Source organism: Vombatus ursinus, unplaced genomic scaffold (assembly GCF_900497805.2).
Source record: "Vombatus ursinus unplaced genomic scaffold, bare-nosed wombat genome assembly UNPS02004868.1, whole genome shotgun sequence".
NCBI classification, from domain to species: Eukaryota; Metazoa; Chordata; class Mammalia; order Diprotodontia; family Vombatidae; genus Vombatus; species Vombatus ursinus.
The window spans coordinates 243,226-259,396 of record NW_020944646.1 but is presented as its reverse complement, the minus strand read 5'-3'; the positions used below and the strand labels follow the sequence as shown (position 1 = coordinate 259,396).

Sequence of the window (16,171 nt, the reverse complement as noted above, 5' to 3'; positions counted from 1 at the left end):
CCATATCTGGGAAAAGTACCTCTTTGTAGTTCTCCTCTATGGATAAAGACTTGATTTCATTGGTATAGGGAACTCCTGAAGGAGGAAATTCCCTCTACCAAGGCAGGTTGGCACTTTCTCTGTAATTTATTGTCATAGAATTGTCTAGAGCACTGAGAGGTTAAGTGACTTGCTAAGGGCATCATAACCAGTTAAAAGTACACCTTGACCGTAGGTCTTTCTGTTTCCAAGGGTAATCCTCTATCTACTAGGCCATGCTGGCTTCTCTTTTAATTTCCATTTTTTTTTATGAAGTGACCATATACATTCAGATTGGATATCCATTTTGAAATGATTATAGTATATGGTATAGGATGCTAGTCTAAATCTATCTAACAGTAAGAATTACTGCTGGGTCCAGGAACACAGATGCAATCTTCCTCTGCCTCTTCTCAAAGAGAGCCTTCTCTCTGGACTCAAGCATTCAGTGGTGGAACCAGTTCTAGTCCTAAGGATGCCTGGCCTTTAACAAGAGTTAAGACTTTCTTTTCTCACACTCTTTGGCTTGTTATGTCCCCTATCCCAGAGTCCTATGGAAAAATTGCTTATGACTTAGGTTTTGACTCATGTCTTGCATCTCCCCAGAGTAGGTACTAAAAAAGTACTCAATATACAATATCAATTTTTCTACATCTTAAAGGTAAAATTATCAATAAGGCAAATAAGGAACTTTTCATTTGGTCTCTGTTTATCAAGATGCCAGATACTTGCATCCCTCATCAAAACTAAATCTTTCCTCTGTCATCTTTGTAACCTGTATTAGGAGCTGAATAGTTCTTCCCTCCACTGAGTTTAGTGATCTATATATACTTGTGATCACTTCCATTTTCCCCTATTTTTATCCATACCAAAATGATGTTTATCCTTTGGATACATGGCTTTTTCATATTGCTCCCACACTCTTTCTCTCTCTCTGTCATCTATTTTTTTTAACAAGCTTGTGCTCTTCCATTGGCATTCTCCAGTTATGAATAGCATCTTATCCAAGGGTCAGTGACACCTATGAGGTAATTTTATTTACTTGTGTTAACGTTTACTATCAATATGCTTTATAAAAATAACTAAGGTCATGAGTTAGATTATAACCCATTCTTTCTATAACTATGTCCTAAAGATTATAGGGCAACTCACCTGCCATGACAACTTCATGTGTCATAACTGCTGGGACATAGGGACGTAGCCTAGCAGATGAAGATATGGTATAGTACCAGGATGCTGGCACAGTATTGGCTGTTAGGTAGCAAAACAGATAGAACGTTTTGAACCTGATATCAGTGACTCATTCAGTCAATAAGCATTTAACAAATGTCTGTTATGTATCAAGTACTGTGCTAAGGACTGGGGATACAAAGAAAAGCTAAAGACAGTTCCTGCTTTCACATCCAACTTCTGATACTTACTAACTGAGTGACCCTGAACTAGTCACTTAATAGCTATATGCCTCAGTTTCCTCATATGCAAAATGGAGATAATTATGGCACCTTCTTCCCAGGATTGATAATCAAATAAGATAACAGATGTAAAGTACTTTGTGAACCTTAAAATACTTCATAAAAGCTAGGTATTTGTTTTTACTATTATTACTGGATGTGGAGTCAGAGAATTTGGGCTCTTACATTTTTTATGCTATTAATATCCTATATAACTTTAGGAATAACACTTCACCTCTATAGACCTCAGTTTCTTTGCCTGAAATTGAAGGGGTTGGACTGGATTATCTCTAAAATGTTTTTCATCTCTAAGTCCTATTTCCCTGTAATCATCTCTATGGTATTCATTTTACCAATTATACGTGGTCAGTTTTCTCTCTGCCTCTTCATGGTCAGTTTAAAGTCCTCTTGATGAGATCAGCAAGTCTCTAGGAAAATACATTCTTTCTGGGTCTCATGAGAAGCACTCTGTCCTTGGCCAAGAGCCCGTAATTCTTGTATCTTAAAACATGGCCCATAAAATCTAACTATATAATTGATTTAAAAGTCTGGCTAGATAACAGAGACTATATGAGTGATAAAAGAAAGAGAAGCTTGCTTTATGATTAATCCTGTTGGGACTTTGATCTTAAAAGAATCAGTTATAATATTGTAATGATATCATGTAATAGAAGGCATATACATATTTTTTACATACCACAATTTTCATTGGAAAATAATGGTGCCTATAATAGGTCAATGATCCAAATTCTAGTGAAATTTAAAAATGTTTTATATTAAAGGGATCTAGAAAAATAAGAAGTAATCATTAAGAGCCATTATGGCTTCATCAAGAGCAGTTCATACCAGACCAATTTTATTTCACTTGGTCAATTAATAAACATTTATTAAGCATCTACTATATACCAGACACTATGCTAAATGCTGAAGATACAAAGAAAGGCAAAAATAGCCCTACTTTTAAGGAATTCATAGTCAAATAGGGAACACAACATGCAAACAAGTATGTAAAAACAAGATATATTCTGGATAAAATGGAAATAGTCAACAGAGAGATGTCACTAGCTTTAGGAAACCAGGAAAAGTTTCCTCTTGAAGGCAGGATTTTAGTAGGTAGTTGAAGCTAGGGAAGCCAGAATTACTAAACTGTTAGCTATGAAGAATGCTACAGATATAGTTTACCTTGATTTAGTAAATTGTTATTTTTTTAATCTCTTGTGCTATTCTTATATAAAGAGATGTTGGCCAGAGGATAGTATAATAAAGTAGATCCAGAATCTTCAGACCCAAACAGTGGTCATCTATAATTTGGTAAAAACTTGGAAAGAGCCAGGGACTTGTGTTTGGCCCTGTTATTGTTTAGCATTTTTATCAGTGACTTGGATAAAGGCAAAGATTGTATACTTGTCTAATTTATAGGTAATACCAACTATGGAGGGATAACAGAGTCAGAATTCAAAAAAATCTTGACAGTCTGGAATATTGGGCCAAACCTAATAAGATGGAGTTTAATAGAAATAAATATAAAGTATTTTTCTTGGTTTCAAAAAATTAGGTAGAGTATAAGACAGGGGAAGCAAAGAGAGCACTTCATTTGATAAAGTCCTGGGTCGAATGGAAGGGTTAATGGACAAAAACTCAATTTGAGTCAACAGGGTCATCCAAGATGCCCAGAGTAATTTTAGGTTGCATTGATCTCAGGTTAACAATGGCATAAAAGGACATAAAGAAGCCCAAATCTTCTGCAAAGAAAATGGCACCAGAAGGAATAATGATAAAAAACAAATAAGCAAACAAAGAGAAATGGCTCTCAGCCACTCTTTATGATTTAATCCTCCACAAGAAGACTTTCAGGGACCTACAGAACCAGGGGATGGAGAAGCCATAGTACCCAGGCAATTCAGCAGCAGCCATTGCAGGAGACATGTACAACATCCAGACAATGCAAATCCTAGACACCCTGTAACAAAGCCACAGCAAAAGGCACAGGCAGACTGGTACCTAGGAGATACAGTGCTCAAGAATTTCAGGAAAAAATATCCGGTGTCTTGTTGCAGACCTGCTTCCAGAACAATCAACAACATCCAATTGAGGCCTGCCAGGGCCAAAGCAAGGGGATGGAACCAACTCCCGTGCAAAGAAGAGATGGAGACAGGACTGAAACCAAGACCTGAGGGAGCCCCTTGAAGACTGACCTAGAAGCCAGAGATTTCTGAAAACGGTCAGGACTCAGCTACCGCCAACAAAACAGCAGAGGCCTCTGGCTGGTTGGTTGTTGTCCCTCATTCTCAAAGAGGACCAAAATGATGTCACTATTTTAGAATCAAGTTACAATCCCTCCAACTGGCTGATCAAACCAGTACTAGCTTGGAATTCTGTACCACAGATTGGGCACAAACAGTCCATGTAAACATTTGGAGTGGATTCTCTAAATTTGCGCATCTCACGTTTCTTTTGAGCTACTTCAATTCTGCTTTGTTCACAGAGCACAGCACCTTCTCTGATGGGCTCCCCATGGCTAAGCAGTTCTGTGCCAGTGTCTCCCATGTCAGACAATCAATTCCAAAGTTCTTAAGAGAGACGTTGAGAGTGTCTTTGTATCACTTTTTCTGATCACCATGTGATTTAAGCAAACATTTAAGCAAATGTTCAGTTGGCATTCAAATAACATGGCCAGCCCATTGTGTTGTGCTCTCTGCAGCAAAGGCAGCAGCATTCTGGAGAAAGAAGGGATTAATCAAGTAGGATTTGGCTACCTTATCCAAAAGTACAGGAGGGAACAGAGTCTAACATAAGCTCAAAATCCCAATGCAGAAACTGGCTTTAGAGATATAAGCAAACGGAAGAAAATGTCAAACACTAATGATTGAGAGAAACCCAGGAGGTTTAAACCAGAATAAAAGAATCACTCCATATCAAGTTCAAGTAAAGCCTCAGAGAAAATAGAGCTACAAGAGTACCTTGGAAGAAATGAAGCAAGAGATAAAATAATGAAATAAGAAAGCTAGAAGAAAAAAGTTAGAGAGAGAACAAATAACTTAGGACAGATGGAAAATCTTATGAAAATGGAAGATACCCTGAAAAAATATAATGGAGATATCAGAACTCAGTAACTCCATAATAAAAAGAAATATCAGAACAAAGTAAAAAAAATTAATAATAGAAGAAAATGTAAAATATCTAAATCAAAGGTTGCATTAAGAGAATAACTTTTAGAACTGAAGAAGTGATTATTCCACTGTACTCTGACATGGTCAGATTACATTTATAATATTGTGGTCAGTCCTGACTGTCACATTTTAGAAAGGCTGCTGATGAGCTGGATGTATTCTTCTCAGATTTCATGAAATGTACTATGTCCCTGGCCAACAGCCCCAAATTTTTGTATCTTAAATCATGCCTCATAAAAACAATCTGTAATAGACTTAAAAGTTTGATTAAACAACAAAGATGATAGGAGTGATAAAATAAAGAGGAAGTGAAACAGAATGGAGTCCATGCAATATGAAGATAAATTGAACATATCAAAGAAATTTAACAGAATTAAAGAAGATGGCAGCTATCGTCTAGTACATGAAATGTATCCTATGGAATAATCAAGAAGAATTAAAGAAGATGGCAGCTGTCCTCTAGTACATGAAATGTATCCTGTGGAAGAATCAAGTTCCCACTATGTGCCAGGAAATATTCTGCTTGGTCCCAGAAGACTAAGTGTAGAAGCAAAAAGTGGAAGGCTTAAAAAAAATGTAAATTCCAGCTTTACATAATTGCTTAATTGCATTTTTAAGGATACCATTGATGGTCAGGGAAGGGCTGTGCTGTGCTGAGGCTCTTATGGGGGCAGTAGTTTAGACCGTCACTAAGCATACTGTGGTTGATCATTTGGGGCCCATATAGCTAGACAAGAAGTACCACTAGAAAAAAAGAGAAGTCCCTTCTGTCAACACTGCGGCAGGAGCAGCCACGGCCAGCAATGAGGAGGGGCTGAGCAGCTGCAGCAGGTGGGGCTGTTGTGTACAGCTGAGGCTGTTGGGGCAGTTTTGAACAGCAGTTTAAAATGTTGTTTTCTCTTCCCAGGTCATAGTCAACCAACACAAGATAATATGGAATGACTAAAGAAATGTACACTGCTCTGATCAATAGCAGCCAATCACAAACTGAACTATTCCTGATCTCCACCACTGTGGTTGGGTACAAGTGCTACCCATTTCTAAGCTTGTTTCTTAATTCTACTATAAATTATGTTACAGAACTAGTTTTCTTTCTCATTACTTTCTGTGGTCAATCTATGCATTGCATAATATCACATGAGATAGACAATCAGTCAATTAATATTTATTAGGCAGTCACTTTGTGCCAGGCACTGCACTAAGTATAAAGTATGGGTATGAAGACAGCGCTTCTCAACCTCTAACCTATTATTAGAGACTACTTTTCTCTAACTGGGGGAATAACCATTAGTCATTCATATGTTTCATAACTAAAACTCCCAAGGGCAGAATTGATATGAACACTGGGCTTTTAACTTGCCCCCATCAGATTACAAGGTTAATCTATTATTTTGCCCAGTACCTGAGATATCTGAGTCACTAAAAGCTGGAGGGTCCCAGGGCTCCATAGTCACATCTAATATTACCTAACATAACACTTCTAACCATTGGCAGCTATCCAAAAATAAAATGGAGTGCCTTGTCTGGTAAAGCACTTCCACTTTCTTCACTAGAAAATTTCAAGCAAAAACTAGATGATTGCTTATCATCTAGGTAGGTTGTAATAAAGACTTGCATTCATGTGTGGGTTGAGCTAGATAGTCACTGAGGGCCTTTCTTATTCTGAAATTTGGTAATTATGAAATTCTGAAATGATATTTATGTTTTGTTGTTGTTCAGTCATTTCAGTTGTGTCTGACTCTGTGATCTCTTTGGTGGTTTTCTTGGCAAAGATATTGGAGTGGTTTGCCATTTCCTTCTCCAGATCATTTTACAGATGAAGAAACTGAAGCAAATAGGGTTAAGTGACTTGCCCAGGGTCACAGAGTTAGTAAGTGTAGGAAGCCAAATTTGAACTAAGGAAGGTGAGTTTTCCTGAATTGAGGCCTGGCACTCTATCCTCTATGCCACCTAACTGCCAATTATTATTATTTTTTAAACAGAGAACTAATTCTTAGGGCTCTCAGTTTCTGTCACAAAGACTAGGCAGTCAAAGAGAAAGGCAATAAGAAAGAAGGCCAATAAAGCAATTAATTTCTTATAGATGTAGAGAGGTCAGAGAGAAACCAGGATAAGATAGGATGCTTGGGAGAAATGGATCAGTCAACTAGCATTTCTTAAATGCCTTCTATGTCCCAAGTATTGTGCTAAGAAATAGGAATATAAAGAAAAGCAAAAGATAGTTCCTGCTTTCAATGAGCTCACCATCTAATGGGTGCAGCAACATGCAAACAACTATGTAAAAAGAAGATATAAATATAGGTGAGGATAATCTCAAAAAGATTAAAGAGGATTGTGAAAGGCTTCTTGCACAAGGTAAGACTAGCTAAAACTTGAAAGAATTCAACTAAACCAGGAAGCAGAGAAGAGAAGGGGAGAATGTTTCAAGCATAGGAGAGACAAAGCTCAAAAGCCTGACAAAATTCCTCAATGCTAGCAGTTGTTACTTATATAGAACAGATGGGCTGCTAAAGTGAGGTTGAAACATTTTTTTTTTCTGCCAAAGTACCTCTCAATCCATTTTATGTTTGATGAAATAGAGCCCTGGGGAAATTTACCTCAGAAAGGGGGTATGATAAGTCTTAAAATCTAAAACTTGTTTGTGTCCACAAGTTAGTTAATAGGTGAACTGAGACCCAGAGGAGCCAAAACAATTTAGTTAAGAGATATTCAGAAAAAAGTTGTAAGAAGAGTTCAAGGGGCAGACCTAATCTCAGCCTAGATTTCTATATTTTCTTGTGCAGGCAACCTGAGGAGAAGAGAGGTTTGGAGCAGTTTGGCTGAGAGAGCTGACTGGGAAATGTGCAGAGTGTTTCATAGTCATTGGCCAAGAATTCTGATTGATTATAACCTTTACCTTCTTTACAAAAAAGGAAAAAGATTCATTAAGTGCAAAACTTACAGTAGATTTTAGGACCACAGATTTTGAGTTAGAAGGGATCTCAGAGGCCATCTAATACAATCTCCTAATTTTATATTAAAAAACTAAAACCCAGAGAAGTTAATTGCCTTACCCAAAGTCACACAGATGACAAACATTCACAAAAGTAGTAAATATCAAAGGCAGGATTTGGAAGTAGCTCTGAAGAGAGTAGCTTAGCTGAGGAGTCTGTTTTTCACAGAAATACTAAAAGAAGAGTAGGCTAAGACAGTGATCTGAATGCAACATAATTTCTCCTCTACAGCAGAAACACTTAGTAACCACAGTACTTCCCAGTGTATAGTTGTAGTGGCTAAAAGAACTAGTGAAAGAGCTAAACCAGTCAATCAACAGTCATTTTTTTAAAGTTCCTAACCTGTGGGAAATATTGTATTAGGCAGAGACAAAAATGAAACCCCATCCATGCCCTCAAAGAGCTTATATCCTATTTTCTATCAACAACAGCCATAGTAGACATCTGACAAGTCCTTGGACAGGTTACCCTGACAATAGATGGAGTTGTTTATCAGGTAGAACGAGAGTAATGTTTGGTGGAGAAACAGCAGTGAGCAGTTGCCACTATGGATCAGCACAGACAAACACCTGGAGGGAGTAAGTCTGGCAGAAAGTAGCAAGATTAAATTAGTAGAAAACACCAGTAGCTTTGCAGAGCTGGAAGTGTGAGTAGGGTAAACAAACATTGATTAAGCACTTATGATGTGCCAGGCATTGCGCAAAGTCCTGAAGATACAAATGCATGGTTCCAGTCCCATATGTTCCCTGTGTGTGCATCCCTTTGTGTGTAGAATCACATGTGTTCTCCATGTAAATCCCTTATAATTCCTATGAAGGCATATTCTTTCCAGTGAGTGTGCATATTTTTTAAGTCACATGTTGAATTTATTTTACAATTAATGTGCGTAATGTGTGTAACATATGGTTTGCAATTTCATACACCATCTTTTTCTGTTATTCTTTGTATTTGAAAAATCTTATTTTATTTGAAGCCTGTTAAGTTTTGGTTTTGAATAATTTTTAAAAGAAAATGGTTCCTTTTAGACTTCTCTCTTTTGAGTTGATTGCATTAAGAATAGGATCAAGTAACTGCCAAGAAAAGACATCCAAACAATGCCCTAAATTTGCCCCTAGCTGGCTTGGGCAAAGAAAAAGGTGAATGATTTGTTATGGTTTCACAACAGTAATTCTAAGGTAATGATTCACTTGCTTTCTTTTAAAAAAATTAATCCAATTTTATTTTATTTTCAATTCTTAATTATCTCCCTTTCCTCTTTCATTCCCCAGCCTTGAGAAGGCTAGAAAAACAAAATCCACCACATGGGTTTAGTATAGTCATGCAAAATAAATGTCTGCATTAGCCATGTCCAAAAAGAGACAGAGAGAGAGAGAGAGAAAGAAAGAGAGAGAGAGAGAGATTGCTTCAAAAAGAGTCACTTGAAAAGTTATAAAGTAAAAGAATATTATATTATTTATCTACATTGGTATTTAATTAAAATGCCTTTGTTATGAACTGACTGTATTGTTTAGATGACTGATCAAAGTAAAAATGTATTGGTGGGACTTCTTGAGCTATAATTTAATGCAGATTTTGTCTCACAAAATATTTAGACCCTAGGGGAGCTTGCTGGGGAGCCCAGAAGCAGGGAGGCCCTTTGAATTACATAAGGCTATATTATTATAATTGATGGAACAATAGAGTCATGGCTTGAGGGTTAGACCTCCTGTGGGAAAGAGTTCAGATGATTTATTCATACTGAAGAGCTACAACCACCTTCATCCAGTTGGCATTGATGACCTCCTAAGGAGTTAGTAGATCCCTACAGTACCTTTCACAGAATGGTACTCTTAACTGACCAAAGGAAAACAGTCAAGTACATAACTCCTTAATAGTTTTAATTAACTCTTGAACCCTTGGAAAGATGCAACTTCATGAGAGTCCAGGCCAAGGGGATTAAATACATTGGCCATCTTTGCTCAATAGTGATGCTGGTCAAGTAAGCTAGAAAGTCATTATTCAGTTTAAACAGCTATTAATACTAGCTAGGCAAGCAGCATGTTAGTGATGGAGATACAGATATGAAATAAGAACCATAGGTCTCAGAGTTGAAAATGATCTTAGAGATCATCTAGTCAGACCTGTACCTGAATCCCCTCTGAAATATTTCTGTTAATTGATCATATGATCTCTACAAGATCTCTAGTGATGGGGAACCAACTTCCAAGGCAGTCTCTTCCACTTTTTGGACAGCCATAATTGTTAGGAAGTTTTTCCTTAAATTGAAGTGAAACACATTTCTCTGCCACTTCCACTCCCTTGTGCTTAGGGACAAACAGCAAACATATGGTACCTCATCCATGTGAGGATCTTCTAGATACTTGAAGGCAGCTATTGTATCATGGGGCAGCTAGGTGGCACAGTGGATACAATGCCAGATCTGGAGTCAGGAAGAGCTGAGTTCAAATCCAGCCTCACACACTGTGTGACCCTGGGCAAGAAACAGGGTTGCTTCTGTTTCCTCATCTGTAAAATGAGCTGGAGAAGGGAATGGCAAACCACTCCAGTATCTTTGCCAAGAAAATACCCAATGGGGTCATGAAAAGTAAGACACTACTGAAAAAATGATTGAACAAAACAAAAAAATTGTTTCATCCCTCTTAAAGTTTCTCGTTTGGCTAAACATCCTCTGTTTCTTCAGCTGATCTTTGTATAACATGCACTTCCTGGTTTCTTCCTCAGCATCTATCTTCTCACCTCTGGATATGCTCCCACTTGTTAATGTCATTCTTAAAACGTGGCAGAGCCTAACTCAGTATTCTAAATGTTTATTGATTGATCTATTGATTCTAAAGGTGATCTGACCAGGAAAGGCAGGACTACCACCTCCCTCATTCTGAACCCTATGCACCTCTTAATGTAGCTCAAGATAGGTTTAGCTGTTTTAGCTCTCATATCACACTGCTGATTTATATTTGGTTTTCAGTCCACTGAACCCTGCCCCCCATTCAACTATATACACATGGACTCATGTATTTCAGTGAAAAAAAATCAACTTCACAAGTATAAGCTGTTACATTTATCTGTATGAAATGTCTTATTAAATTCTGCCTATCATTTTAAACTACTCAAGACCTCCTTCCAACTTGAGATCAACACATTAATGAATGGGTATGCCATATCTGATGTAGGGCAGCTAGGTGGCACCGTGGATAGAGTGCCAAGCAGGAAGGCTTACCTTCCTGAGTTCAAAACAGGCCTTAGACATTTACTAGCTGTGTGACCCTGGGCCAGTCATTTAACTCTTTTTGCCTCAGTTTCCTCATCTATAAAATGAACTGGAAAAGTTATAGAAAACCAACTGAAAAAGAACTGAACAAAAAATTATATACCCTTGACCATAGGTCAAGAGCTGAAAAAAACCTTAGTGGTTATCTAATCCAACCTTCTCATTTTACAGATGAGGAAACAGAAGCCCAGAAAGGTAAAGTTAATTGACCCAGGTTCCATAAATAATAGATGACAGAAGAAAGAGTTGAACCTGGATCTTCTCATTCTAGAACCAATGGCCTTTCCACTGTACCACATTATGTCACCCTGGTCTATTAACCAGTACTGAAACTTTCTAACTTGCAACACAGAAATCTCTCCATCCTTTCTATAAGGATAACATAAAACACTGCCTCTGCCATCAAGAAGTTTACAATCTGATAGGAAAGCAGATAAAATATGTACAAAACAATCTTGATACAAGGCGGTATATAAATGTAAAGGAAAGATTTATTAAAATGCTGGGAAAAGAGTGAGGAGAGCATGATTACTTCTGGAGGGGGAATGAAGAAGAGGAAACAGAAAAGGTTCCATAGAATAAACCACACCCCAGATGGGTTTTGAGGAAGGGAAGGATTTCAAAGAAGCTGAAAAGATTAGAACAGTAATTCCTTTCAAGCATGAACAAAGGTACATAGAAAAGAAAAGAAAGTAACTAATGGTCTACTTTGGCAGGAGCACAGAGTACCTGAAGAAAAGTATAAGACATTACAACCAAGGTTGATTAGAAACCAACTCCAGGGGCAGCTAGGTGGCGTAGTGGATAGAGCACTGACCCTGAAGTCATGAGGACCTGAGTTCAAATTCGACCTCAGACCAAACACTTGACACTTACTAGCTGTATGACCCTGGGCAAGTCACTTAACCCTGATTGCCTCACCAAAAAAAAAAAAAAAAGGAACCAACTCCAGAGGGTCAGCCAGTAGAGTTAACACCCAAAGAATTATTAATGAATCTTGAAAGAAGCCCAAGAGAAAGAGAGCGTGATAGATGACAAAGATTTAGTAGTATCAAAGATCTAGCTATGTGGAAAAAGATGATAACTGAGGAATAACAATTGAATTTGATAATGAAGAGATAATTTAGAATCTTGGAGAGCTGCTTCAGTAAAGTGGTGGGAAAGTTAGCCATATAGCAAGGATATGAGGAGTGAGTGGATGACAAAGAAATGGAGGTAAACAAATGCAAACTACTGTTTCTAGAACTTTGACAGTAAAAGAGAAGAGAGAGATAAGATGATAGCATATTTCTAGGCTAAGGGATCAAGGAAACAAAGAGAGTCTAAAAATAAATGATGACTAATGTATCAATTTCATGAAAGAGAAAAAAAGGGGCAAAATTAACCTTAGTAAGGAGAAGAGTATTTTTCCCCATCTAAAATGGAAAGGGAAGAAAAAAGAATGGGTGTAGAGAATCAGTAGAAGAAAATCAAGGGAGCATATTCTATCAAATGACCAGCATCTCAGTAAAATAGGAGGCAAGACTACTTGCTAAAAGTGAGGAAGTGAGTGAATAGAACTAGGGGCTTAAGGGAAGTAGAAGCTTTGGAGATAAAAGTAGATTTGATAAAAGATGAATGAAAGGAGTAAGAGCCCAAAACATAATGGCTTCTGTGTACCAGTCATATTTATTCTCATTTTAAAGGTAAAAAAATTTAGTCTAAAAATGAGAACTTATTAGAACAGATGTAAGATGTTTCTAGTTTATGGTAAGAAGGGATACTCTACTGAGATTATTATGCATTGGTGATGTTTTGATGATAAAATGGCAAAATACCTAAAAGGTGTTTGGAATGATTTTCTTCATATTTCTATCTTCTCCATTTGAATTTTAAGCCATTAAGGTTAAGAATTTATTCTAAGAGTAACACACTGCTTTATTAGTTTTTTGGAACTTAAAAGTCATTTTAAAATCCACTAAGACAACCTGGAGATAATGGGGCATCAGTGAAGTTCAAAATATACTTTGAAAGGATATAAAGAGTATATATAAAGAGCTACAACCACATATATAAAGCATATTTTTCTCCTTTGCAAGTACATGAGAATCTGTATAGCTTTTGTTGTGTTTTGTTCTGTTTTTGTAAATCAGTATTCCAAGAATTTCCTTAAAATATGGTTCAGTGTTTTATTCAAATTCCAATAAGGAACAGAAACCTTCTTTTGGCTAATGTAGCAGCTTAATTTTCTTATTCGCATGCTAAAAAAGATATTTGATAATAGACAGAAACAACAATTTATATTATATCTTATAGATTATATTCTTATTTCACTTCTCATGTCATTTCCTGTTGGATTTTCTGTTAAGTGCCTGTATTTCAATTTCTGATACTAAAGAGTTAAACCAAGATTATCTGCACAAGTGCCTGGCACAGAGTAGGCAAAATCAACACAACAGAAGGAAAGATTTGCTCACTTAACTGCTTAGCTTATAACAAACTAATGTGGCAATTTAGATTATTAAATCACAATTTGACACGTTAATTTTCAACATCAACCCCACCAAGTAAAGGAGCAATCTTCTGGTCAGTTTTGACCAGGACACAGTGATCTAAGGGTAAAAGCTAATGTAATTTTAACCCAGTCACTGAGCCCTTCTTAAAACAGTGGAATATCAATGAATTTCAAAATACACCTAGAGGTTTTAATTTTCTTTTTCTTTTAAATAAGTACACCAAAATCTGTATTACTAACCTCCTCTTAAAAATCAATGTAGACAGAAAAGAGGGACAACAAAAAGTTTGTGCAGAAAGTTTTTTGGCTCTTCTTGTGGCTTTCATCCTGACATGGATCACTCTTGGTGTTTTTTTGTTTTAGTTTCTCAAAAAATAAAAAAGCATGGTCATGAATTAATTTTCTCTGTCCCAAACAAATATGATGTCAAGGAAAAAATTTTAAGGTAATTATGTAACATTTCAATTAACCACGCCATCTGCTTTTTCAAGGAAGCACGTGTCCAAAATCTATACCTAATTGTAAACACCCATAGAGATTCAAATTCAAATGCACAAATAAAATGATTTCAAATGCTTGACCTTTACCATTTATGTGGCTAAAAGTGATATGATTATTTTTATTCAATTATATATATATATATTTTATTTTGAAGGAATAAAATTGGTTCAATAAATTTATGCATCCATAAATGAACATTCAGAGCTTTCGTGAATCACATTTTTACATTAATTTCAAACACATTTTATTCTGGCTCAGAATTCTTAGACTTGAAGGCATAAGACTGATTTTTATGGAATAACTTTCCTACAAATAAAAAAAAATTGTTAACTCAAAGAAGAGTAAGACTACATATAAATGCACAAGTAAAAAGGGAAATGAAAAATCAAGTTTGAGTCTTTTAGCCAAATCACACATATATCTACCTGTACATACACACACCTATTTTTTTTTCAGGTAGGCTAGTAATTTAAGCACTTGTTTTTCTTCCTCCAGCCTCAAAATACCCTGTTAACTATGACTATGTACACATGTCTTAATAAATAAACAAGCATTATCACAACAGATTACCTTCACTTAAATGCACTCTGTTCAACACAAAATTACACAGGATTGTGGTACCTTGTACTTTAGCCTATACTATAAACTCAATATTATGGACATTCTCTTAAAAATCATAGGTTTAGAATTTGTCATATGCATGATGTGATTGATCACAGAAACAAAGAATGGAATCATAGAATGGCACTGACTTTAGAGATAGTCTAATCTAATCCTTTCACTGAACAGATGCAGTTAACTGGGGTCAGAGAAGTGGGAGCAGAAGTCAGATCTCCTGACTTTCAATTCAATGCTCTTTCTAGTTCCTCTTCACTAAAATGTTGTTCCTTAAACCAAAATCAAAGTCTATGTACAATCCCTGCAAACCTCTTGCTTGAATTTGCAGACCTCTTTCAAAAGTCTTATGTAGACATACAGGGCCACAGGAAATTACTGCATAGTTGGTGCTTAATAAGTTGCCTGTAGTACTAAACCACTATGTTTAGAATGATTACATGGTAAATTTGGAGAGCTAAGCCAGATAACACAAATACAAAAGAAAATAAGATTGAGTAAACTTAATGATTACTTAAGTCCTTTCCCAACTTCTCCTTTCCCTAAAACACATCATATAGATAATTGTGGTTGAGGACTTTGAAAATGTTCGACATGTGCAAGCCTTAAGATTTTTTCAAAGTATGTTTGGTCTAATTTGCCTTCTTTGTTCTAATGGAATGGATAAATGTTTGATCTACCACCACCCTTTAGTTTATATTTACCTGAGAAGGTCTAAGAAACATCTTAAAAGTAATCAGGTCATAGTTTTATAGCCATTAAAGACCTTAGGAGCTATCTACTCCAACCTGCTCATTTTACAGATGAGAAACACAGGCCCAAGGAGCTTAAGTAATTTGCAAAGATTACATAGGACACATCAGATGTGAAACTTGAATCCTTTGACTCTAAACTCAGGTGTCTTTCCCCAGCACCATACTGCTTCTCATTATCGAAGGTTTGGATCTAAGTTATACTAAGCAAGTGCTGAAAAAAAGTGGGTGAGAAAAAGATAATAATTGTCACAATAACATTATGTTGTTTCCTTTTTTCTTACCTTTTCCAGTCTAATAGCTCTTGAGGTACAGGAGAAACACAACAATTGACCATGAAGAGAACAAGTTCCGTTATTCTTTTTGTCCCTAAATGTTTGCAAGCTTCCTTGAGTTGATTTTTTGATAATAAAACAAAAAATAAATGTCAAGTTTTTCAATATATTGCTCCTCTTTTTGTAACTGCCCACATAGAAATAGTTCTTGGTGTCTAATTTTGATTTGTTAGTTCTAGCAGCAGTGGGAAGTCCCAAGGGCAGGCTGGTGGGTGGTTTGGAGGGAAGTAACTGACAGAACTTAAGTCTAGCCACACAAAAGTATTTCTTCCTCTTTTTGGTGAAATGAAACTCATCTATGAAACTTATGTTTGCTAAAATAGTTTATTGAACAACATTGTGTAAGTATCTATCAGCATCATTTCATCTAAAAAACATAAAGACAAATTATCAGGAAAACCAATATTAAAAAAACAGCATCATATCCAAGTCAGATAAGGTTAAATTAGTCAAATCAAGACCCATTTGGCCCTCTCCCTGCTTCCAAACGGTAACGGTCTTGGTCCCTTGGAATCATAGTGGAGATACCCTCTAAGACCATGAAGGACCAGTGAGTCACCAATTACAACCTTTC

General features: G+C 36.4%; 1 protein-coding gene across 3 annotated transcripts in view; it reads right to left on the bottom strand.

Annotated features, from left to right (window-relative positions):
• Positions 1 to 15,776, bottom strand: part of CUNHXorf21 (chromosome unknown CXorf21 homolog) — a 29,409-nt gene extending 13,633 nt beyond the window's left edge. For 2 of the 3 annotated variants that reach the window (XM_027842306.1, XM_027842312.1), the window contains exon 1: positions 15,547 to 15,776. The gene's annotated coding sequence lies outside the window, so the exon portion shown is untranslated. The remainder of the gene's footprint in view (positions 1 to 15,546) is intronic. The other variant, XM_027842299.1, reaches the window with a different exon arrangement.
• Positions 15,777 to 16,171: the final 395 nt, after the last annotated feature.